Source organism: Tachypleus tridentatus, chromosome 11 (assembly GCF_004210375.1).
Source record: "Tachypleus tridentatus isolate NWPU-2018 chromosome 11, ASM421037v1, whole genome shotgun sequence".
NCBI lineage: Eukaryota > Metazoa > Arthropoda > Merostomata > Xiphosura > Limulidae > Tachypleus > Tachypleus tridentatus.
Window position 1 is genome coordinate 85,395,455 of NC_134835.1, and position 26,477 is coordinate 85,421,931.

The window sequence follows — 26,477 nt, forward strand, 5'->3', positions numbered from 1 at the left end:
AACGTTTATAAAAGGCTTACGAAATGTTGAATCAAAATTGTTTAGATATCAAGAACAGAGTGGAGTTTCTTGTCTGATTAATTTCTTATTAGAAATATGAGATTCCTTGGATCCGTTAATTAAATAAATAATAAAATAATAATAAAAATTCGGTTTAATTAGTACTGATAATAGTTTAATAGCCTTAATCACTGACCATTAAGTTTCATAATATTCAGAAAGAATTCTTTAAGCTTCAATTATATGAGAATATCTAGTCACTAAGATATTAAACACTAACAAATTGACAGTAAAAAGTTTACGCCTCCCGCTAGTACAGCGGTATGTCTCCGGATTTATAACGCTAAAATCAGGGGCTCGATTCCCCTCGGTCGGCTGAGCAGATAGCCCGATGTGGCTTTGTAATAAGAAAAAACACAAAAGTTTACTGGGTCAGGATATGATAACATTCATATTACAGGTACTTCATCATCGGGATCTCAGATAGGAATTGAAATGTGAAACAAAAAATCCATTTTAATTTTTAAATAATAACTATACGCGTCTTTACTATTCCAAGTAGCATATAAATCTATTTTAAAAAGATTTTGCAAATTACAACGAAGAATCATACCCCTAGACCAACGAGCCGTGTCTATTAATACTATATTTAATCACAAAGCCAAACAATGAGCTATTTGCGCTATTCTCATCACATGTATCGAAATACTGAGCCAAAACAAAGACATTCGTCCATTTTCGGATGTGCAACTTAAAAAATTATTCAAGCCATTTAATGTCTTTTATGTAAGTTGAATGACATTATTTTCAAAATATGTAAGCATAACAATTGTGCTGCAATATATATAAATAAAATGATCCATAATTACTAAATATAATATATTCAGTCATTTATACTTTTTTATTATTATTATTGGAAATACAGGCATGTGAAAGAGAGGTAGCATGTATTTATAGCCTAGCAGCATCACTCTGAAAAACAAAATATGATTCAAAACCTATAAACATTATATTCAAAATATCACAGTTGTTCGTTACATGATTACATATATATAAATACATCAGTTACTTTTATACAGTTTTAGCAATGGTAAAAATGAACTGTCCAACGTTGGTCTTATTCCTTTCATATTATGAGATTTTTTTTTCCTTTTGTAATGTTTCTTAATATGGATATCAAAAAATTATTAGTATAATAACGAATTAAGCCGAATGTTTTTGCAAATAATAAACTACCCCAGTAAAATACCGAGTAACTTTAGTTCGTTTTGAACGCCATATTTCTTTAAAACACACAATATTGCAGCAGTTAATTTACTCAAAATAATAAAACTTCATCTCAGAAGAGATCTATCTAAGTAGAAAATGTGTTTTACATTTTTATCTTTATAGAGCAGTACAATATGAGAAACTGCCAGGTAGAAGAAAATATCTTTTAAAATATAATTTGCAGATTTAATAACTGCTGAGCCACCAACATTTGACCATATTAATTTCTTTGAACTTATTTCCACTTTTTTCCGAGTTTGAACCCACTCTTAATCCGTTTATTTTTGTTCTTTCTTACTGAGAATATCATATAGAAGCATTGAAGAGAAAAAATCTGATATCATAACTACAAGATATTTTTTTTTGTAAAATGTGTGTTTTCCAACTAATCAGAATATTTACTTGTGTTCTTCCAAACACTTGCATTATGAACTAAAGCTTCATACTTAAGGAAATTGTGTTGTTAGACTTAGGCTTCTTTCAGATGCTTTCTGAAAGGAGCTCATCTAGGTAATATGTTTACCAGTGCCTACATCAATTCATCATGGTATTATAGCAATTCTGTTTGAAGAAGTGGTTTATTGTCACAGAAGTTAACATTTTCCTACTATCTTCTGGTGCAATTTTTTTCTTACCTCATCAAAGAATGAAATTATCACAAGTGGAAGTGCATAGAAGAATTTACTGTTGTTGTCTTCTCACTGAAAGGATTTTGCAATAGTGCAATTCTTGTTAAAAAGTAAAACTGGATGGAAGTTGCCTCAAGACTTGTGACATGCATATTCAGATGCATATTATAAATGCATTTTCAAATTGGGAAAAATGTTAACCTTATCATATGGAGCTTTTATTTCAAAATATCAATGAAGTGTTAAATGTTCAAACATTCTTTCCCTGTAGTACCACAAGGTGTTGTTAACGCTGACTTTTAGCCAACATTACTGTACACATGAGTACTATCTGTATATTCTTTAGAAAAAAATATTTTAGTTTCTGAATATTTGATTTTATTCAGTACTAGATTAATGTCAGATTATAAAACTTGTTGCTTTTGAATTTTATCATAGTCTTGGTATTAAGTTAAACATAAACATAATTCTTTATCAAAGTATTTGTTCTCTTTTGTTTTTTAAAATCTTTCACTTTCTTAGATAGTAAATTTTTTCAGTTTTTCTTTATTGAAACTTGTATGTTTATTCTACAAACATAATATTATTGGCACAAAATTTCCTCTTCAATCGTTTTTACCAAGGTAAATGTGTGCATGGTTTGCTTTATGATATTTTGTGTTTATCTTGTTTTTTTCTGTATAAAGTTTTAATAATATCCTTCTGCTCACAATCTAAACTTTAAGAAAATGGTCATATAAAAAGTTAAAAGCTTGCATACTGATCTTGTACATTTTAGTTGGTGTATCTCATGTTGTTGAATGCTATCTTTGTAGAATGCTTTACATTATAGAAATTGATTTTTTGTTACCTATACATAATCTTTCTTTGCTTCTTTCATAGCAGGCCACATAACAATTGCTTTACAAAACATCCATACACCACTAGGTGAAGTTATCAGAAATTACATTTTCAAGTACTGTGAAGAATACTTGGTCTTTCATTCACCTGTTTTTGTTAGTATTTTAGTATTAACATGTACATCTGGCATTTGTACTGAAGTACTTGCAAACAGATTTCTACTTACGTACAGTCCTCAGAAATTAACATACTCTGAAACAAATAACTGTACATTTTTCTAAAACATACAATGTCAATTGGTATAACAATGTTAATAACATTGTTAATAATATCTTTTATGGTTTATTAAGTGAATCTCTTGTCATTTTGAATACTAGATAGTTTACTCACCACATCAAGTAATTTTTTTACCTTTTTATATGTTGCAAGAAATTAATTGGCATTAGTGAAGAAAAGTTTTTGATTCAGAGCTAAGCATAATTACTGAACGCGAATCAGCATGTTGGCTTGATCTGTACCAAATGGAATATAAAGAAGTTGGTTAGTTAAGACTTAAGAAGATTAATTTTTTCTTGTCCAACTATTTGATTTAGTTTTTTATTATGAAAATTATTCCTATAAATACAAATCTGATGAAACAAACATAACATTTCAACTGTTCAGATGTATTTTTGTTTTAAAAAAATGTCTATAAAGATTATACTTTGTCTTACTGGTATTATCACTGTGCTTTCTGCTTGCTAGACTAACTGCTGGACTATAACAGTTTTAACAACAAGCACAGTGTTGAAAACAAATTGAAGTGGATAGATAGTTAGACGGATAAATTTAGTTCTGTTCACTACAATAAAATTTGACACTGGATGCTACTGTGAAATTATACAAACTTTCTTCTGTACTTTTGCTATTATGTATTAATACTGTGTTGTAATAACTGTACATTATTGGTAATGATACTAGATTAATAGCAAGTCTTAGCTTAGCAAAGTGTACATTTTTGTCTTTGTCTTAAAAACTAGTATTTAGATTTTATAGAGATTATAAAAGTAAGTTTACTGACACTGAAATCTTGCTTTTAATATTTAATTCCCTCAATATATATTGTATTAAATTATTCCAACAAAATACAGTCATATTCTTAGTATTTTGTATGCTGTGAGCTGTAAATAATTTCTAGTCTAACTGTAGTTCTTAGTACGTTGTATTTTAATATGTATAAATAATTGTCTAACACTTTTACAAAATTAAATCTTTTACATTTGACTGTTTCCAAAGATTTAGAATGGTTTAGTTGTGCATTGTATGTAGTTACTACAATTATATTGTTGTAGAGGGTATATTTATTTTGTTATTTATGTGCAGGTAACGTAATGACAAGAGCACACTCTTTGCCAAGCAGATTGTTAGCTTCATATAATGTACAAGGGAAAGCCGACAAGTTAATCCTGTAGATAACCTAAGACTTGTAAGAACCTTTATATTTGATAATGTAAGATTGTATGTATTGTGTATATTCATACAGTTAATCAATATGATTATTTTAATATGATGAGCTAAATTTCACTCTACAAAAGTAATGAATGTGGATGTTTTAATAATTCTACAGAATATGATGTTGTATTGGAGTGAAACATTAATTACTAAAATAATCATCCTATATAAGTTTCTGAAGTATTTAATTTATCTATATATTCTGGTCCTAGTAACAATTCTTGAACTTTAATACATAAATATTACAGGATGTTGATTGATGGTACAATTTTCACAGCAACATGGTTTATCTGACTTGTGAATAACTAAAAATTTCTAATATCTTATGATTATTTCAGCAGCAACAGTTGTGTGGAAATGAATTGCTGATATTATTTGGACTATGTTAAAAAACTTAAGTGCAATATGGTGTTCAAAAGCTATTACTGACTACAAAAGGTTATTCCCTTGGTCACTTAAAGAATGCTTTCACTTTTCTTTATTGATTGGTAATGCTCAATAATACACGTTCTAGCTTAACAACAGAACTGTCACTTAATTGTTCTCGAGCTAACTGTGGAAATTATATGTTTAATGCCCCATATTAATGTTGATTTGTTAGAGGTATTTTTATATTTTTGATAACTTCAATGTAACAGCAAAATAATTTAATTTAGAAATTTTATGAAACTGAGTAATAGCCAAAAGCAAAATAAATTTTTTAAAATGATATTTCAGCTAAGCTTTAAGTTACATTTATGTATTAGGCCTAATGCTTAAATCAGACTACAGATAGACTTACTATTACTGACATTATAGGATCAGTGTTTAAAAGTTTCAAGTGGTATTTTAAGACACACATTTTGTGTTGGAATGTCTACACTGTGTTTCCTTTGACCTAGAATACAGTGAAAAGGCTTGAGTGGTATTTAAGTCTCTTAGCGAATGCACACACACTTTTGTTCACGATAACATTTCATCTTTCTGCATAGTTTTTACTACAAATGTGGCAATTAAAAAGAAACATTCTACACAGATCAAATAAGTTAAAACAAGGTGCATTCTGTAGGTGCAGACAAATTCATTTCAGTTGAATTCTGTAATTTTTGTAAATCATTCAACAAGGGTTCCCTATCATTTTTGATGGTCTTTCATACTGGTTGTTATTAATATTAAAATGTTTTATTCACTTTCAATTTTCATTGGGTATAAATTTATAATTTTATTTTTTTAAACATACAGATTAGACAGTTCATGAGTGGTTTGAGTAACTTTTTAGTGAAAAATGGGGAAGAAAAGTTTTCTGAGCTAATAAAGCAAGAACAAGGCAAGATAAAATTTCATAACTTTGAAATTGTGATTTAAGGCTATCTTTGTGGTTAAGCTTTTCGTGAATATTTTAAGAACTCAGGGTGAATGCATAATTAATGTTAACTTCTTATCATTGCAAGTTACCCACATGAAACAAAACATCAACCAAGTAATAAACATAGTTAATTAAATATAAATAATTGGCATAAGTAAATATATTTAAATATGAAATAATATCAGTTTAATTTGAAAACCATACACAACACTGGCAAAATGTTTGTGGCTCATACTTCATAATGCAGACCTTTGACTGAAATGTTTGTGTTCTGTAAATGAGATCAGCAATCCTGATCTATTTGGTTTCAGCAGAAATTCTGGCAATGTGGGATGTTTCAAGGGATTAGCCAAGGATAGTCCATGTCCAATAGGGTTCATGTGTGGTAATTGGCCAGGCCATGGCAGAGTTGTTATTTCATAACATTTTTACAGCTGTGGGGACATCTGTTTACTTATATGAAATTCAAATAATCTTAATAATGTATATTTGCTTATAAGGATTAGAATTATTGTTTCATCTGTTAGGTAATCTCGTTGTTAATGACATTTTTTACCATAATTGAAATATCTCGCTAGGCTTAACTGGGTATTGTCTGTAAATTAGAGTTGTTTGTAATGCTTGTATAGCAGGGAGCAGTTGTTAGTAAAGCATTTATTAAAATTATTATAAGTTTTAAACTCTGATGTGCAATTTATGAAGACCATCAAGAAAACAATTTTGTAGTAATACACACCTACATATTATTCTGCAAAACAGTTTGTTTTTTGTCATAAATGTATGTAGATACAGTAATCATCTAGAACATAATAAAGTGTTTAGTGTTGATTTTACAGGAAGTATGAGAATAAAATGATTTATAAATAATCACTTTAAATAGTGATAAAATGTTATTGAAAAGGAGAATGAGGAAAATATTTAATAGAGTAAAATGTGTTTTAATTAATTTTAAGGTAATAAAGTATAAAATGTAGTAAAATAATTTGCATTTAACTGAAAGGAAAAATTTATATGCATTACTTATTTTAGGCTTTTAGATTCTTCGCTGGTGTAATTTTTTCTTTGTTAGGCATTTTTGTGTAATGTTGCATATTTTGACACATTTGCACAGTCATTAAAACAAGTTATGATTTTATGGCAGATTAGTTTTTAATATAATGTTGTAGTAATTTATCTTTGTAAAGCCCTCAAATGTCACTTGCATAACATTTTTAGACTTATTTTTCGTAGGTTATGAGTGGATCAAAGTTATGCATATTTTACTTGCTTAGAGTTGCATTTAAAATTTAATCAAATGATTATTAACTCTTTCACTATACCTCAGTCCATTTGACCTGAGTTTCCACACCATAACTTTTAATATGTTTTGTGTATTTTCACAATTTTGCAAACTTCCAGTAATCATTAAAAAACATAGGTAAATAAAACACCAAATTTTTAATGGAGTGTTTTAAAAATTTCTCTGGAGATATGGAAATGAAGTATTGAGTACTCCATGGGAAAGTGATTTTCATGTTAAAATTAAAAATACATTTCTTCATTTGAAAAATCTCAAATTTAATTTGTGTAATCTGTAAAACCTTCTGAATAAATTTCAAAAGCTTTTTGTTCTTCTTGCAATACTCTGTATTTAATGGTTTTTTTTACCTTTACAGAAAGTTGGTTAATTTGACTAACCTTGTAACCACTACAAAAAAATTGAAATAAATCTAAATTATCTTTCTGATGTGATTTTAGATTATTATATGGAACTACATTTATATATCCTAAAGTTATAAATTGTTAACAGTATGCATCTGTATGAACTTAATTTTCATTGTTTTAGTGTCTTTGAATTATAATTCTTGGCATAAAATTTGTAAATGAGTTGGTGAACTTGGAACTCTTGTTCCTAGATGGAGAATTACATTATGCACAGGTTATATGCAAGTTCCTCATGAGCTTATCTTGTGAAAATGTTGTATTAGTTTTATTTATATTACCTTATTTAACCTGCAAATTTATAATTTTTTCACTTTAGTTATTAGTATTATAAAAGTGATGACTAGAGAATATACATGAAAATCAAGAAATATAATATCTACCTGGATATTCTCTTTTTACTAATGGTACTAGTACATTAAATGAGTTTTTATAGGATTAAATGTTTCAGAGGGCACAGAATAATAATATTGTAAAAAAACAGACAATGTTGTGTAGTTATTACATTTTTTCTGGCTTTTTAACTATGCAACAAGAGCTGTTAATTTAACTAACCTTTTGATGTATTTCCCATAGGAATAAAGATTGAACTGGAAACAAAATAGACAGTTCTCTGTATAGAAAGTAGTTGAATGTAATGTTATTTGATAGAGTAAAACCTTGTCTTTCTGTTCATTATAAATAATATAGTTTTGAACATCAGAGAACTATTGATAATTTCTGAAAAACAGGATATAACAGATGGGAATTCCTCATTTCTTTTTTAACGACTCTGTTACATTTTTCTTTTAAAAAAATGCCAGTTATATCTGAAAATGTTCTTCTGTATTATTTGTAACCAATAAAAACAGATTATTTCAATTTACTGAATGCAGTGGTTCCTTATGTGGGTGGAATTAACAGTTTGAACATTTTGTCCTTGTTATCTTCATTTGCCAGATTGGAACTCTGCCTAACCAATTATGCAAATTATTTCTTAGCTCTAATACGTTCTATTTTGTGTTAAGGGCAGTATTTTTTATTGCATATTATAATTTTAAAAAATGAGAATACTATTATTACTAAGATTTAAGTCTAGTTTCATATAGACTTGTATGAGTACAAAGAAAGATGATTAATTCAGAGGTAAATACTAAATTCCTCATTTTTATCTATGTTTTTCATTTATTTACTGTAAAGGTAACTAAAATGTCAAAATTAAAACCTATTGGCTCAGATTAGAAAACCTAAACAAATACTCATTCAGTACTTAAACAGCATGAGCATTTTCTAGTAATACAAACTGCCCAAGTAGCTAGGTGCATATTCTGAGAGGATCCACGTTTGTAACTGTAAAGAAATGAAACTAAATAAAAATTCTGTTAGCATATTTCGTATTTTTCTGTTAATGACATGAGTCATTTTCTTAGTGTAAGTCATGGAACAGAAAAAGAAAGGTGCATCAGCTAAGGGAGTGAAGTGAAAACGTTTTTATGAAAAGATTAAATTGAAGTATCAGCACACAATAATTATTACAATGAAGAAGAAAACTTTTCATATTTTTCATAATCATCAAATTCAATTGTTTCATGCTTTGAAAATGATTTAGATAGTGAATCAGAATCCATAAGTAAATTAGATTCCATAAGTTAAGATGTCATCCATTTGGTAAGGTGTCGTGATTTTGATTCATTTATTCATTCTTTCGATGGTAGAAACACTGGACTCATAGGTAAAATTAGGCTCACAGTTGCTACATTTGACCAAGGTGTAATGAGTCATACTGTGTGAGAAACAAACAGATATTTTGAGTTTTGTAAATCCTTGAATTCCAAAGAAAGTGAAAGTAACACTCCCCCTCCTTCATGGGGTTGTAAATGGGAAGATATGACTACTGAGGAAATGTAAACTTTTTTGCTCTGGTGATGCTTATGCCACATGTAAAAAAGCATGTGTTGGCTGATTATTGGAAGAGTGATCACCTTATAGGAAATTCAGTTTTTCCAAAATATGTTACTTAAGATTGATTCAGGGAGATTCTTAGATATTTGCTCTTTGCAAGTAATGAAGAACCAAATCCAAAGATCAATTATGGAAAGTTCAAGAAGTGTTTACAATAGTGAAGAATAAAGCTAAGGAATCTTTTTCTTCATTTCAAAAAGTAGTTATTTTTGAATTTCTGATTCTTTTTAGGGTGGCATTATTTTCAAGCAATACATTCCAAGGAAGTGCCTTAGATTTGGAATAAAGATCTTTGTATTATGTGATTGTGAGACAGGAATTGTAATATATGGTTACCTATTCTGCAAGTGATGTAGATGCCCCCCAAAGATCTCCGATTAGGATTTTCAGGATCAATTATCACGTAGTTGATGAAAGACTACCTTCAGAAAGGTCATATTATATACTGATAATTATTATGAGTCTGGGATTATGCAACTTTCTCTTTGAAGACTGGATTTTTGTGAAACAGCTAGAACTAATTGAAAGAACGTGTAAAGCTGCACTTCTGAAGAAGAGAAATGTTGAGACCAAGAAGCAAGGGAATATTTTAGCACTTCAATGGAAAGATGAACGTCCTGTTACTTTACTTAGTACAGTACATAAAGGTAAAGTTTAAATACAGTGGAAAGGATGATTATAAAACTAAACAACCAATAACCAAAGATTCCCAGATTGCCCCTGAGAAAGAAGGGTCCACCTTTTGAAAGTGTTCGGGTTGTAAGGGCTTCTATTTCAATAACCAAACCTGATATGGTTTGAGGTTATATTATCAACATGAGGCTAGTTAACAAAAGTGACATATTGATTGCCTTAGTAAATACGTGAAGTGGTACAAGAAGCTCTTTTTTCGCCTAATTAATATCTCAATTTTGAATTCTTATAACATATATCTAGTAAAAAACTGGCAAGAAACCATCAGTAAGGCAGTTTAGCTACAATGTAATTTACCAGTTATTGGAAAGGTATGGAAGGGTGACAAGACATTTTCCAGGAAGATGTAGCTTTACTGTTTGTGATAGACTTGTTGGAAAAGAAGCATTTTCTTGGCATTTTTAGAAAGCATTCAATCCTCAGGAGTGAGAAAAAGTGGACAAAGACAATATCACGTATGTATGCAGACAACAAGAAAAGAAGCAAAACATGGTGACTACTTGGAGAATGTTATCATGATTTTCATTCCCTAAAAAAAATTTGAACTTGTAATAAATAAGTCTTTAGTTTGCCTTATTTTGTCGTTTCCTTTCATATTTTATTCAAAATTCATAATAAAACTGCTAAAGATTATGTTTAAGAATTTTTTTTTTTCCAATTTTTAATGTCTGCAGTAAGTTGCTACCTACAACATTCCTGCTGTTTAAGGGTTAATGGAATGAAGTATTTATGCTTTTATCTCTATATGTTTAGGAGTGTCGGTGTGTGCATGCCACTCCATTTCACAGAACTATATTAAAAAATTCAAATAAATGCCTTTTTTATCAATGCATGTAAATACACATGGCATCAAATATAGTTTGTAATTCAAAGTTTTATTTTAACTAAATTTTAATTTCAAAAGTAACTGTTAAAATTCCCAGTTTTCACTTGTTTGTCTCATGTGATGTATGTTCTCTGAATTGCCCAATTTCAATTTTCTTTTCACTCATATGGCTGAATGATTGCCCACCAATTACACACTTGCTATATATAGTACCAAACCAGATTAAAAATTTCTAGTCTCTACGTTTTTCTGAGATACTACAATAATAATTTTAAACCCACATGCCATGCCAACCTATCTCATTGTGTTAGTTTATTTTTCCCTCACATGCACTACTGAATTGTTTATAACCAATAGGAGTAGATAATTCTTCACAAGATTGATTTATTAAAAAACTAGTTCATTTAGTTGTAGTAATTAGATCTTTAGCCTCAGTTTCATTTTTGTGATCTTGTTTTTCTGCTCCTAGTTGAAAAATTAACCTTTTTAATCAAATTAGTGTTTTGGAAGAAAGATCAGTTCTGAAATAGGTACTAAATAAAATAAAACCATAAATTTACAGAGACCAGATGTGGAAAGATTAACTATTAAAATTCTGAGAAATTTTATTTCATATTTTTTAACTTTCATTTTGCTGTTTATTGAGCATGATTGATTTTGCAACAGTTAGTGCCAAGTTAGATAAAATAGTAGGTAAATTGTAAAGTTTTACTAAAAACATTTTTCACATTCATTTAGAGGGTTATGGAGGTTACAGAAATGAAATATTAAAAACTGTACTATGAAAAGTAATTTTTTTATTCTTAAGATGAAAATCAACTTGGTAAGTTTACAGATAAGTTGTTAGTAAAAAATACCTGATTAAAAATTCTGGTCTTATATATACAACAAACTTTTAACATTTATTAAAAGCTTGCATATGTTTATGGAGATAATATAATAAATTGAGCATTGGTTGTTACTACAGAAAGTACATTTGGAGCCACTTAAGAATAATGTTTCAAAATTGGTTTGTGTTGTAACTTGCAGTAATCAAGATTCATTAATGCTGCTAAATGAATAAAAGACTGACTGTGAAACATTTACCACAATAATTGTATTGCTCTTTCACAGTCAGTAATCAACATGTCAGAAACTTCAGATGTGTGAGTGGTTTTCTTGACCTTCTGCTGGTTGTATATATTTTAAATATTAAGGTTTCCTGTTATCTGCTTCTGACTGGGAAGTCTGTAGATTTGGCAAGGACTATGAAGGAATTTATATACTTGGGAATCTTAGTAATGTGTCAAGGGGTATCATTCATATAAAGAATATGAATAGGCAGCTGATTGGTCTCTTTTTTTTTGGTTTTAGTTAGACAACATTCTATTCATGAAACTAGCAATATCAGTTTGATATAAAATTGTTGTTTTGGCAACTTACTTGGGATGGGAAGTAAGGAAATATCTGTTTTCTTGTGTACCATATGACAGGATTAAATGCCTGTTTTAACATACAGTCAACATAATTCATATACTTTTTAAAAGTATTTAAACTTTAAGCTATGACTGAATTTATGCTATGGTGATTTTAACACACACTTTCAAACACATTTTTAGTTTTCCGTAAGAAATGTTTTTTGTATTGAGTCAGTAATCAAATGTCAATACAAAACTGTCATCTCATGGTCTAATAACTGATAGCTATTCACTTCTGTCACTAGCTTAACTTCTCACCAGTGTATCACCTAGTTTTGATGCTCATGTCAGATACAGCACATGTAGCATATCATGTAGCTTTGTGCTTAACAATGAACAAGTTAAGCTTCTTAATATACCAATTTCTGTAAAACTAATTTTGTTATAGATTAATATCTTGGTGTTTACCTGATATAACTTACCAGTTTAAATTTTTAATCAGTTGCAGCAATGTAGTACAGATCTTTACTTACCTTAATATTTCAGTCATTAAGCACACAATTCCAGTGACATATTGAAATAATATTCTAAAATGACATTTTTACATTTTGGTATCAGAATATACACATACTAAGAACTCAAATTTCTCAACTTTTTAGGAACTTCCAGTAGTAAAATAACCAGCATTTTAGTAATTTTCATTCTATAGCAAGAATAATCTACTTTAATTACTTAAAAGACATTACTATGTTCCTTAATGTATGTTGTGTTAGAAAATGTAAGATTAAAAACAGTCTTATTTACTTGTAGTTTATTTATCATAGTTCATTTTTAATTTTCTTGATGTTTATAATCATGGTACTAAAGTAATCCACTATTTTGAAGTTATTCAGCCAACTTGTTTGCTAAGGATATATTATAATAGAAAATAGTTAGGGAGATTACTGCCCATTTGTTTTTAAGGATTAAATGACATTTCAGAGTTGTTACTTTTGAACAATTGGTTATGTTTTTCCACATATTAATTTCACTGTTTTTTAGGGGAATTCAGATATATTTGTAAATTTAGTGAGTTATTAGTAAATAAAATTTCAGCACTTGATTGGTGAGCTTGCCAGTCAGATTATAAATGTGATGAAATATAAAAGTAAGTTTTAAGTAATACAGACTTTTAAGTGTTACAATAAAAGCTCAATAATTTTACACCAAGTTTGTAACATTTAACCTGAATTGTAAGTATTTTCTTTTTGACATAAGGTTGTATAATTGTAGTGAGTGTAAGATAATTACTGAATTTTATTGTCTATAGGGAGAAAGCATGACACTTGAATATTTAATTCTTTTATTAAATGCAAGGAATAAGTGAATTATGTGGAAAAGTAATATCTGATTATGTGTCTAAGAAGAATCCCTGCAATAGAGATGTCCTTATTAACATTGAATTTTATAAAGTTTAATCTGTCTGTGATTCAACAATGATATATATGTGTGTGTGTAGCAAATAGAAGTTTACATTAATTTTCTTTTTCTTTTAAAATTGTGATTAAAATGTTTTTAAATGATTTTTGACAAGTGAAAACTTTACTTTCTGGTTGTATTGTTTATTACCTCGTCATTTTGTATCCAGATTACTACCTCTGTTTTTTTACATCTTTTCTTCACAGGTTATTTTATTATTAAGCCTTTAATTAAATTTTACACAAAAGATTGGTCGATAATGAATTACTGAGGTGCAAATTTTTATTCATTATTCATTTTTTCTCAGTTACAAGCAGACAAATCTTTGAATATTGATTTAATCATAGAAGAAACTCTTCATGAGCTGGTGATTAAACCACTGAAAGAATATATATATCAACCCTTCAAAGATTAATACACCAGGTAAGAAAGCATGTTGAAACTGAAATCTACACCATTGCTATCTTTTATACACTTGTCATATTATGATTAAGACAAGGAAACACCACTTACAAAATAACGTACATCACCCTTTTGTATTCATTCTTATGAAAGTTGGATATCTAATGGTACAGCCACATGATATAAAATGCAAATCATTGTTCATTCATTGATCTATATTGTGTATAACATTGTTGTGCATTCTTATCTCAGTTATATCTTTAAAGTGAACTTCTAAGTAAGGGAAATCATTTTTCTTACCTCCACTGTTATTTGTCTCAAATTGGTAGTTTCTTGAAGTTTTGAATTATATTTTGTCTACACCTTGGATAATGCTATACAGTCCACTCAGTATTTTATGTAAGACTGTAACTCTGAGCAGGAAGTGTTTTCAAGTGTCATTAGCAAAAACTTTCAAAGTTAATAGTACTGTTATTCAAAACCTGAACATGACAGACTATCATTCACAACATAGTATATGACCATTATTTTTCAATTTTGGCACACCAAATGCCAAATTTGTAGGGTACTTGCTCTGAGACTGAATCAGATGTTTACAACTTTTCATGTACAGGTGGTTAGAAACAGACTACTCATGTACAGTGAACTTTATTCCACTCATAGTAAGGCACATATAAAGCTCACTTGTAGTAGTGCCAAGAATGCATCCAGTGAATTAACAATGTGTGTAGCAGTATTCGGCACACAGAAGAGTTCCACTTCACCTTACATTTAGATAACAGGCTTATACTCATTTAGAAAGAATCTAGAGCCAAATCCACTTCATCATTAATGCAAGAATGTTATGCATTTAGCAATGGTTTTAGTGTCATAAGAGAAGAAATAAGAATTGTTAAATGAGTGATAACATCTACTCTCACTTTGCTGGACTAGTCAACATGTTTTTTTGAAGAATAGAATGACCAAATAGAGTGGCTTTCCTGCTCATTAGAGCTTCAATATAGTAGAGTACATATATTGAAGCTCTTTTGGAAACATGTTACATTCCTTCGACTGACCAGATGCCAAAGATATGCTAAAAATGTCTTTCTGATGACTAGTCAAAAATAAATTTGGGCTATATTAACAGTGATTTTTGAGAATGCAACATTATTTCCATGCTTTTTGTGTTGTTTAAGTGATCATCCTACACATTGAAATAAAATATCATGAACTGTGAAAACTGCATACGAAATTAGCATGAATGGCAATCACTTGCATCTAAGATCAAAACTTGATCATGATGAAAATTAACTGTTACTCTATAACAGTGGTATTTTGACTTGTCAGATAAAGTATTACAAATTCAGATTTTCGTTTATTTATTTTAAATAGATTGTTATAATGTATCAAAATAAATATGCTGGAATGGCTTATTTTCATAAACATTAAAAGTTTTTATAAGTAGGTTTCTAAGGTTTGTCTGTTTTAAAAGTAACATTTTTAGGATGGTAATGAAGAACAAATATGAAACGGTTTTAGGGATAAAAATGTGTTCAAAAATAATGATGGCAAGTCAAATATACACATTCCAGTCTCTTAAACTTCATTTTAAATTAAACTGTCCCATACAGTCTTAATAATAAAAGAACATTAGTCCATGTATTAACAGAGAAAAATAAATTAAAATTATGTAGCTTATGTTATGGACAGAACATTTCTAGATTTTTTATTATCCCAAATTATTTACTGTAATGCAATTTTTTTATATTTTCAGAGATGGCTCTTTACAGTTTCTTACAGAAGGTATAAAGTATGCTAAAACTAAAACTCCCCAAGAAATTGGAATTCAGGTAGGTAAAGTTGGTTTAGATACATTTTGGAGATAAAAATTTACAAAAATAGTTATTAATTTTTGAAATTTGTTAATTCATCTAATTTCAGTGGAAGTAATGAGAACTTTTTGTAGCTTGCAGCGTGATTTAAAAAAAAAAAAAAAAAAGGTTGTCCAGAAATAAATGTCATTTTTGAACTATGAATTTTGGAAAAGTATAAACCAGTGTTGTAAAACATGCTTTAATCAAAGTAAGCACCATTTGCTTCAACACACTTTTGCTAAGATGTAACGATGCTGTTTATGCCCCTGCTGCAGAAGTAAGTTTTTATGGTCATTGAACTCCTTAAAAGCTTCTTCTGCAGCTTTCTGGTTTTGAAAGCATTTACTGTTCAAAAAGTTGTCAAAGTGCTTGAAAAAATGAAAATTTGTAGGGGAAAGGTCTGGGGAATAAAGTGGATTGGACGGAACCTCGATTCCCAACTCATTCAATTTTTGAAGCATCATCCTTGACTGGTCTTATAATGCCAGTTTTGTTGATCTTCAGTCAGCTTGTACAGAACCCACTTATCTAACTTTTTCGTCTTTCCAGTTGCACTCAGGTGGTTGGCAATGCTTGATTTGTTTGTGCCTAGCTTTCCTGCAAGCTCACTTACTGTTGTGCGAGGGTCTGTCTCAACTGCTTCTGTTAATGTGTTTTCATCAAAGGATGGCTTCCTTCCATGGGCTTCTTGGTCTTCAAGACTTTCATCTCCATGTTAAACCTATGGAACCAACCCTGAACTGTACATTCAGTAACAGATCCATGGTCGAATACCTGGTTGATGTTTCATGTACTTTTGGTAGCTTTTTGTTCACATTTGAGAGCCCAATGTGGCTTTGCTATAAGAAAACATGCACTTGTCCAAGTTTGAAGTCGTAGAGGAAAGTCCTTCCTGTCCGTGTTGCCTTGGGAGTTACAAAACTTACTCTGAGTATTGTTGACACAGCTGAATTAATACACCTTGTAAGAGACAAGTGTTTGATTAAATCCACCAACTAATGATAAGTTACTTAATATTCAGCTATTCTAAATGTCATTGTGAGAATTCTGATATTTATTTCTACACAACATGATATATTAACTGTATTAAACAGTATGTGATATTGCACTGAATCTACATTTTAAAATGCAGAACTTGAACTTGATTTAGATAAAACATTTCTGTTGAAATTCAACTGTGAAATAATGTCAGGTTTGTGTGTCATAAACTCAACTCAATTGTACTCTGTATGATGTTCAACATTAAATATTTTTTCTATAATTTTTAATGGCAAGTTATTAAAGCCATCTGAGTCCTTGAGGGAGAAGTTGGAACACGTTTTGGGAAAACTATTTTGTATTAGTAATGGTTAATTCAAAAGAAAAATGTTCTGCAGGTTTTCTGTCTGAAAATAAAATAATTTTGTGATTTTTGTTAGATAAAATTTTGATAAAACCTCAGAAACTTGGACATGATTAATAGAATAATACATTAAATAAATTTTAATATTAAACTATTACATCAATTTCATACAACTCTAACAACTGAATCAAGAAGATTATAATTAACTTTTATAAGTATCTAAAGAAAATGTAAACATTTTGTATTCCAGCACTGGGCACAGCACAGTAAAATATTCGGTGTCAGTTTTGTGAAAGTGGGTTTTCTCAGGGTACTCCCATTTTCCCCCACAACAAACTCTGAGGCATTTGGATTTGCAGATCTCAGTCACCCTGAGGCCCTGACCTTGAGACGTTTGATATGTCGTTGATTTGCTCCTCTTCGTTCTTCTTCAATCCAGCCTGGATTATTTCTCTCTGCCACCTTGAACTGACCAGACTTTTTCTGTTGCTTTTCTCTGAAACTACCTTCACTGTGTCAATCTTCACGATCATCCGATATGAAACAAAAACTAGAATTTCATCGAAATTGTCAATGCACACATCAAAATTCTATCGTGAGCGGGGTGAAGGGGGATATAAATATCCCTGACCACCCCAGTTGGAAAGTTCATCTTCCTTTAAAACTAAATACCTGCCACGGAAGTTTTTGTTTGTTTTTTTAACATTGGTTGGGTTTGACTAGGTGTCTCTCCTCTAGTCTATAATTGCTGAAAGGATAGTTAGTGCAGATAGTCTACGTATAGTTTTGCGCAAAATTCAAAACAAAACCAAATTTAATTCACTCAGTATTGAATAAACATTTTAAAATTATGAAAATATTTTCATATAGTTTCTCAATCAAATAGGACACAAGTGGTTTGAGAAAAATATGTAACAATTCATGTATAAGAAATACTGTTGTTCTTAGTTGTATTTGTCTCACCATGGTGAACTTATATTTTGACAAGAATGTGTACTGTTGATTATTATAATCTATTATCAAGCAGACAAGCTATTAAGTTACAATCAAATTAAAAGTATGTAATCTAATGATATAATTGGGTTTCATAGTTACTTATGTAATTTATGTATTTCTTTAATTACTTTGCACCTTTGCTGTTAGACTAAAACTAGTTAAATGCTATCTATCATATCATCTTTGCCGTCAACACCTCGTAGAGTTGTTTTCAGTTATAATTTGATATTTATTCTACCATATAAATATTCAAACACGTTTAATAACTATTTCACGAACCTCAACTATTGTTTTTCTCTATACAGTATTCCAACTATTTTTCATTCCAAGTAGCATTAGTGTTGGTATGATAGTAACTTCTGAATTAATGTGGAGATGAATATGTTAATTACATTACATCTGCTATATACAGTGTTTTCGAGGACTTTTGTATAATATCAAAACTGTACAGTTTAACTGGTATATGACATATTTAGTAGTTGTTGAAACACTATTTATACTGTCTGAACAATAACTGTTTTAGTGTTAATTGTGATATTTACCAACTTTATCTAAATTGTTAACCATTAACACTAAGGTACCAATTTATCAATATAACACTATTCATTTAAATAAATATTGATCTTCTCTCATACAAGTCACTTTTGTGTAAATATATTATGACAAATTCATTATTTGTAAGTATTGCTTCTATTCCAGTGATTTTGTCGTGCACAAAAAATAAAAAAGTCACTTAAAAAGCAGATACAGGACGGTCTCAGAAATTGTTTAAGTCGTAAGCATGAATATAAACCATCCAAAGAGGAGAGAATAAAAAAGAACAACAGAAGATCCTCCCAACGAGACAGAGTCCTGGTGTTACGACTCATAAGTTCTAAGTTTTTATGATTTAAATAGGATACCGTATTTTCAATCTACATATACTCAACATTATGTATCGCTTTACAAAAAGCAAGTTTTAATACATAAATTCTCACTGTGTAAAAGTGGACAAGCCATGGTCTGACTTAAGGCCCTCTCAGAAACGTACATTTCTTACTCCTCATATATCTATATAATCATTTTTCACCGTGTACAGTTTAGCCGAAGGATAAACACTAAAGCTTTTGCAATAAGTGGCTTTGTGGAGAATGTTGTGAGCCTTTCGTATATTTTTTCTCATACTAGTGAATGTTATACTGAGTATTTATCTGTATTTTATCTGGTGAAATGACAATAATTTATTAGAGGTCAAGTTAGTACTGAAGAGGATTTTTAATATAATAATTATCTGATCCAGTATTGTTTTCTGGGCACTAGTTATCCAAATGAACAACTAATGAGACTAAATGTCTAGTGTGTGAATAACTTGAACATTAAATGGATATTTAGTGGACGTTTTTTTTGTTTTGTATGAGACTCTTGTACATTTCAACACGATTATTCTCTGGTTAAAAACTGATAGTTCTTAATTTTTCAACTCTCCTGGAAAGTCTCTCAGTAGCTTGATATCGATATTTCCAATTGATGAGTATTCTATGTTCACAAGGGCTATATGGCAAGTCAGAATCACTTAACATTCCTATTTCTAAACAACTGATCAACCACTCATTGCCATAAGAAACTTTAGCCATCTCTTAGAGCCGAATAATGGGACTGACTGTCATTACTATAACATGAGCACAACTGAAATTGCTGACTGTATTTAGCTACATTGTGGCTCGTATTTTAGACACAGAGAAATGCAATCCTGCAATCTGAATATCGCCACTGGTAGCCTATCCAAGTAGAACATAGGAAGTATAAATTAATGTTACGTTTTAATCTCAGTACGGATCTATTTGAAAGTAGCATGTTCATTAGATGTGAAATATGCAACAGTTTTTAACATGACTTTGGGGTAGTCAACAATTTCTAATTTAGAATACATTTTATAGTAAACTTTAAATTTTATTGAGTTTGTATATCATACAGCTTCATTGGACTTCTTTCAACAACCATGTCGTGGTTTTGTTTTTTACTATCATCCGCATAGCATGACAGTAATTGGATGCCTTACCTTTTTAATCCCTGCTAGAATAAAAGAGGAACAACAATCTGTGCTTTAACATCATTTTTTCTCTTCAAACCACACTCCATTCGCAATATCATTAACTGTTGGCAGTACTTTAAACATAAACCACTGTTGGATACAAAATAAACAAACAAAAAACAATAAAGACTGGATAGATTATAAGAGAAAGATTTTCTCAATATGTAAATTTCATAATTATCCTAAAAAAAGGTTATATACAACACCGTATACAGAAGTTTTGTACTCAACCTCTAGCCAGAATTATAAATTCTAGGTGACTGTTATACAAAAAATGTTTTGTACGACATTACTTTAACACTGTTTTAACTGTTTTTGCTACGCAATTTCTGACTTTGCATAATAGTTATAACAACAACAACAGAAAAATGATAGACCCGACTAGTTATACCAGCTGTTGCGTATTAGATGGTAAAACGTGTGTCGGACTCATGAGGAAATGTTTGTATGTTTTTTGGAAATTCACACATAACTACACGAAGGCTACCTGTGCTAGCACTCTCTAATGTAGTAGTATAAGGCTAGAGAGAAGGCAGCTAGTTACCACCATCCACAGCCAACTCTTGAACTACTCTTTTACCAACGAATAGTGGGATTGACTATCAGTTATAATGCCCCCATGGCTGAAAAGGCGAGCATGTTTGGTGTTACGGGGATTCGAACTTGCGACCTTCAGAATACGAGTCGAGTGCGTTAACCACCAAGCCATGTTGGGCCCAAAATTATTGAAGTGAAATTTAAAAACGTTAAGATAAAATTGTTTCAGTTACAATGCAAAACCTGCTAAGCTAAATAATTTAATTCAAAATACAATAACAGCAACTTCTGAACATTAGTCAATCTCAGTTGTGTCATGGTCTAAACTAAATTAGAATAATTAATTCCAGCCATTATCATTTATATATTTATCAAGCTTTTTATCTGATTTACTGCTTCTACAACGTCTGAAAATAACCTATTCCAAAGGCCAACCAAACATCTTAAATAATTGAAACTGCTTTAGCTAAAAATGACTCCTTCCCTTCCATAAGTTATACCTGTGTCCCCTGGTTCTACTATTTTCATTGGCAAATATGGAAAAACACGATCATGCATCAGTACAATAACAACTCTACTTTCAACCTCAAACAGTTTCATCAAACCAATACAACTCTTCTTTCATGTAGAGAAAACAATTTGATAGATTTCAGCATCTTCACGTATGACAAAACAACATTTTCTTTTCTTTTAATGTACTTTTAAAAAATCATTACTGTTAATTTTCAAATTTGCAGTTAATCTTTTTTCATATATCCTTTCTGATGTTTTCATTTCATGCTTTACCAACTTTTTGATCTTATGAATCTGGTGTCATACCAGCCAATTCAAATTTCTTGAATTTATGATAATTTTAATAAATCTTATCTCTAAACTCTGTGTGAGCCAACCTGTTTATTGTTTCCTTGCAGCTACCCTTTTCATTCTATAAGGAATATGTTTACCTTGAATATTGAAGAATTTTCCTCTAGAAAGTTTATACATCTGATCAGTGTTGCCAAATAACTCAGTTGCCCAATTCAGAACAGATTATTCTTGTTGCATCCTTTCAATTTTTATTTTAAATTATGACCCAAATATCGTTGCTATTTATCTCTATTTACAACAAAACATTGCACCTAATAGAGCACTTATCATATCCATCCAGATGTTCCACAATTTCCATAATCATTTCTGTATTGGAAATTAAGAATAAATTTAACATAGCATTGTTTTAATAGATTCCTTGACTAATTTCTTAAAAAGCTTAACAGTTTCTAAAAGCATTTCTCCCTTATGGTTTGACTTTAATATTACCCAATACATATGTTTCATCATGATTTCATTAAGAGCTGAAATCTTAATCTGATTGTAAAGATTTTCACTAACTTCATCAGTACCATGGTAGTTTTAAGAAATTCCCACTAAAAGGCCTTTCCTTTTATATCCACTAATAACGACTCAAATGGATTTTATCTCCAAACTAATATCCTTAATTTGACCAGAATGTAACCCATACTTTACATATAAACCCAATCTTCTCTTCTCTCTTTAATATTCCATTCACTTTAAATAGTCAAAGACTCTTTATTTTAGAAAAATGCTGTATCGAAAACATTTACGTTTAACCATGTTTCAGTTATTCCCATTATATCAAAATCCTCTAACCCTACCAATGGCATAAAGTCATCTATTTTAAGTTTTATATTTCGATCATTATAATAATAACAATTAAGCTTATTAATAATTATAATTCCTATTTCCTATAATAAACATGTCTCTCCCATTTATTTTCTTTCAATTTAATGTTTTCTGGTTGTCATTACTATCTAGTCCATTTTTAAATATTATCTTAAAGCCGAGTAAGTAGCCGAAGGAAACAAGTCAGCTCCTGTCCTATTGAAATGTAATCATCCATTCAAATAATCTCCTTTCTTTCACTGAATTTATTTCATAAGTACAACTAGCAATATGTTCATCCTTACGTACAGATTTCAGCCTAACACTTAGCCCTAGTGACCTATTATTTATAACTCCATCTCACAGTTAGTTTTGCAGAGTATCCCTGACAAATATTACTTCATGGCTTTTTTTTTTTCATTAAATTATTTTATGAACTCACTATGCTTCTGCTAATTCCCTATATTAAATTTTCTGCTTTGTCAGTTACATCCTCCATCCTTGAGGTAATATAATCTTTTTCCTCCCTATTCACAACATTGATTATTGTCCCCCTCTTTGGAGTAATCATCTATAGCTGATAGCCTACTTATCTTCTACATCTTTCTCTGTCCCTTTGGTTTTCCTTCCATCCAACATTTCTTGTTACTAAAAACAGTACACAGAGTTATAATGTACACACCTGATTTACCCATTCTTCCTTCCTTCATGAACTGCTGCAATGACAGGAAACGAAGAATTTATATAAGACATTGAAAAAAGAAAAAACAAACCACAACTACAAATTTCAGTGAACGTGCATTAATTACATTCACATTAGAATATGTAACTCAGTAACTTGTGTGACCCCCACATGCTGCAATAATGTCCACTAGGTGGCGTAGCATACTCTCAATTAACGTTACGAGTCTTTAATTTGAAATTCTGTTGCACACTTCAGTCAGTGCTTGGCGTAACTGCTGTAGGGTTGTAGGGGGTTCGGCCACGATCATCCCAGAAATGCTTTATCGGGTTGGTATCTGGGCTTACAGGTGGTTGCTCAAGGACCAACACACCACGTTGTTGCAAAACTTTTTGCACATTGCGAGCAGTATGAGCCTGTGCATTGTCCTGGAAAATACCCTGGCAGGATGTAGTGATCCAGGATATCCTGATACACAGCATCAGTGACGTTTTAAACCAGAATGACCAACTGACTGATAGCTGTACAACAGAATATGTACACCCCAGACCTACACTGAACCTTCGCCTCTTGCGACGTTGGGTTGAACGTTTTCTTCATTCAGCTGTTCTCCAGGAAGCCTGCGCACTCTTATCCGTCCATCAGTGGGGTATAGCAGAAAATTGGATCCGTGAGCAAAAACTACATAATTCCAGTGTGCGATCGTCAGATTACGGTGTCGCTGAGCCCACTGCAGTCTGTTGTTGCGATGTCTAACTGTCAGTTTAGATTTCTTGACCATCCATCTTGCTCTGTATCCAGATTGCACCAGCCGTCGATTAAGCGTCTGGCATGAAATCCAGATCAGTTGTTGCGCACGTAACTCAGAGGCAATAGACCTGGAGGACATCGTACGGTTTTGACGAGCAATGGTGAGGATCTGGCAATCATCGCGTGCTGTAGTGGTACGTGTAGTGGTAGGTCTGCTAGGACTCACACTTTCTGTTACAACTCTTCTTCTGAGAACTCTGTTGACGATCTGCCTGGATACACCAAGTCGTCTTGCAATATCGCCTTGTTTCAACCCAGCGTTGTTGTAGGCGACCATCTGATTTCTCAAACCTACGTTAGTAGGACCTAACATAATGTCTAAAATATTTACAGAGTTGAAAACGCGTCGCCAACAGGTAGGGTACGAAAGTAACACCAAGATCCCTGGCTTTTATACCTCACCCCAGACACGGCGTTTGGGACAATTCTCAGAACACTCGTATGTTCAAGGGATTGAACCGACTCAAAATGAACTCCAGTAATGCAGGGTAGTAGGTAAATAAAACTTGAAAGTTTAAGGACAATACACAAAGTGAATTTAGTTTTAAAATTATATAAATAACCAACAATTACATTTTCGAACATGTAACAACCTTTTTGAGAAAGAGTGTATTTTAAAATATTTATATGCAGTTGAAAAGCAGTATTTGAATCTTTTCCTGTTAAAGATTCTCAGTAAGACTATTTCCTGAATAGTGACTTTTGAAATTACGAAACCAGTAAGATACATTAATAAAGAAACGGCATATCTGCGAATTTACAACGTTAGAAACCTGATTTCGATACCCGTGATAGGTAGAGCGCAGATAACCGTTTGTGTAGCTTTGGCTTAACTAACTACAAATAATCAATGAAACAGAGTTTTAGTTACATTTGTATATATATTTGTTTCATTAGAATACCACAAAACCAATCACTTCGAACCAACCTGAAAGCCTTAAAATGTCCATAACATCTCTAAAGAAAAATGTAAAAATCTCTATTTTCCCTTTGCTTCTTATTAAAACTAGTTGTAAAATCTTTAATGTTCCAGTGAAAATCTTTCTAGAATGTTTATTTTATTTGTAGACCCGAGGACAAAACTTCCTCTTCCTCCCCACTTCCCAAATTAACACAATTGTAGATCTTCAGTGGAAACATCGAAAGTATAGAATTAAAACTTTATTTACTTCTCTTCGCCAAAACAGCCATAGAAATGTTTCTTAAGCAATTTTATTCAAAATGGAGAAAATAAATTTGGAAAGAAAACATTTCATATTAATACACTACTTTCAACGCAAAAACTTCCACTTTCTAAAACTTAATCTCGTGCTCTAAAACCTAATATATACTCGGAATATTCATCTGATAAAAACGACCAATTACTTAATCTTGTGGAGTTAGTAAACACACCTTCTGAACACTTTTCTTATTAGAGCAAATTAAGACCAAATGCGTCTAATATTTCAAGCCAGAGTTATGTATGACAATCAGAAAATCCCAAGCAGCAGAAAACTAACTCATATCTTATATTCAGTAGATCTAACAAGGCTCTTGCCAAACCGAAGCTAGTTAAAAGGGTCAAAATATAGAGTGCAAAACATGTTTCTTATTGGCCAAAAATATTAAAGACGAAAGGAAAATTTAGTTCAGGATATCGTCGCGATCTAGCAGATGTGTTTCTTTAGAAGAGTTGAAACTAAATTACTTAACTATATTTTAATTGAGCATGAGCTACCATCAACTTCTGATGGACTACGAAATAACCTGTCCACTGGAATAGACAACATACAGAACAAATAGATCGAAAATCGAATGTCACATTACAGCAAGTCAATTCCGCAGATGTAGTCGATTACCAGTTTACAGCATTACTATCCAGTAAAGTAGGATTGAAGAAAAGTAAAAATCATCAGGCAAATAATTTACTTCATTCTTTTAAAATACGTACATATCAAGGAATATTCGAACTGAGAATCACATTCACGTGTTTCTAATGATTGTCTGAGGCTAAAGACAAAATGAGGAAATGTAAATACCATGTTGAGTTCTTACACTTCTTACATTTATTAACATTCCCTTAACATATCTAATAAGTCTAACACAGATGAAACAAAAATTTATGAGAAGTCTCAACACATTCTGACAAGGAAATATGCTGGATCTTCATCCTCTGTTCCAAAATTCATTATATTTGTTTACTCGTTGTATTTTTCAATGGTTCACAAATATCATAGGCTCTAATACTTCATGGTTAAGCCAACAATGACAATTTTTATCCATAATATTTTATGTTTTTCTTCATAATTTATATATATATATATGTGTGTGTGTGTGTGTGTGTATGAGTGCATTGTTTCATTTCTTTAATACGAATTATTTAGGATTACATAAAAAGTGTTTATTTAATTTATTGCTCAAGATATTAAAGAGATTAGTGATTTCATGAGGATATTTTTGCGTGAAATGGGATGTCGGCAGAAGGCTAGAGTTAGTACAGTAGGCTCTGAACTTCAATAAAAGCCCCATCTATGATCTTTGGGCTAAACCAAA

At 30.8% G+C, this 26,477-nt stretch overlaps 1 long non-coding RNA gene across 4 annotated transcripts in view; it reads left to right on the forward strand.

Annotated features, from left to right (window-relative positions):
- The window catches only part of LOC143232661 (uncharacterized), a 29,982-nt gene continuing 3,505 nt past the window's right edge, over positions 1–26,477 (forward strand). Inside the window, exons 1-5 of one of the 4 annotated variants that reach the window (XR_013017653.1) lie at positions 11–786; positions 4,101–4,203; positions 13,898–14,013; positions 15,749–15,824; positions 17,441–17,710. This is a non-coding gene — a long non-coding RNA (uncharacterized LOC143232661). Of the gene's footprint in view, positions 787–4,100; positions 4,204–13,897; positions 14,014–15,748; positions 15,825–17,440; positions 17,711–26,477 lie in introns of those variants that run through there. The other 3 variants (XR_013017652.1, XR_013017654.1, XR_013017651.1) reach the window with 3 other exon arrangements.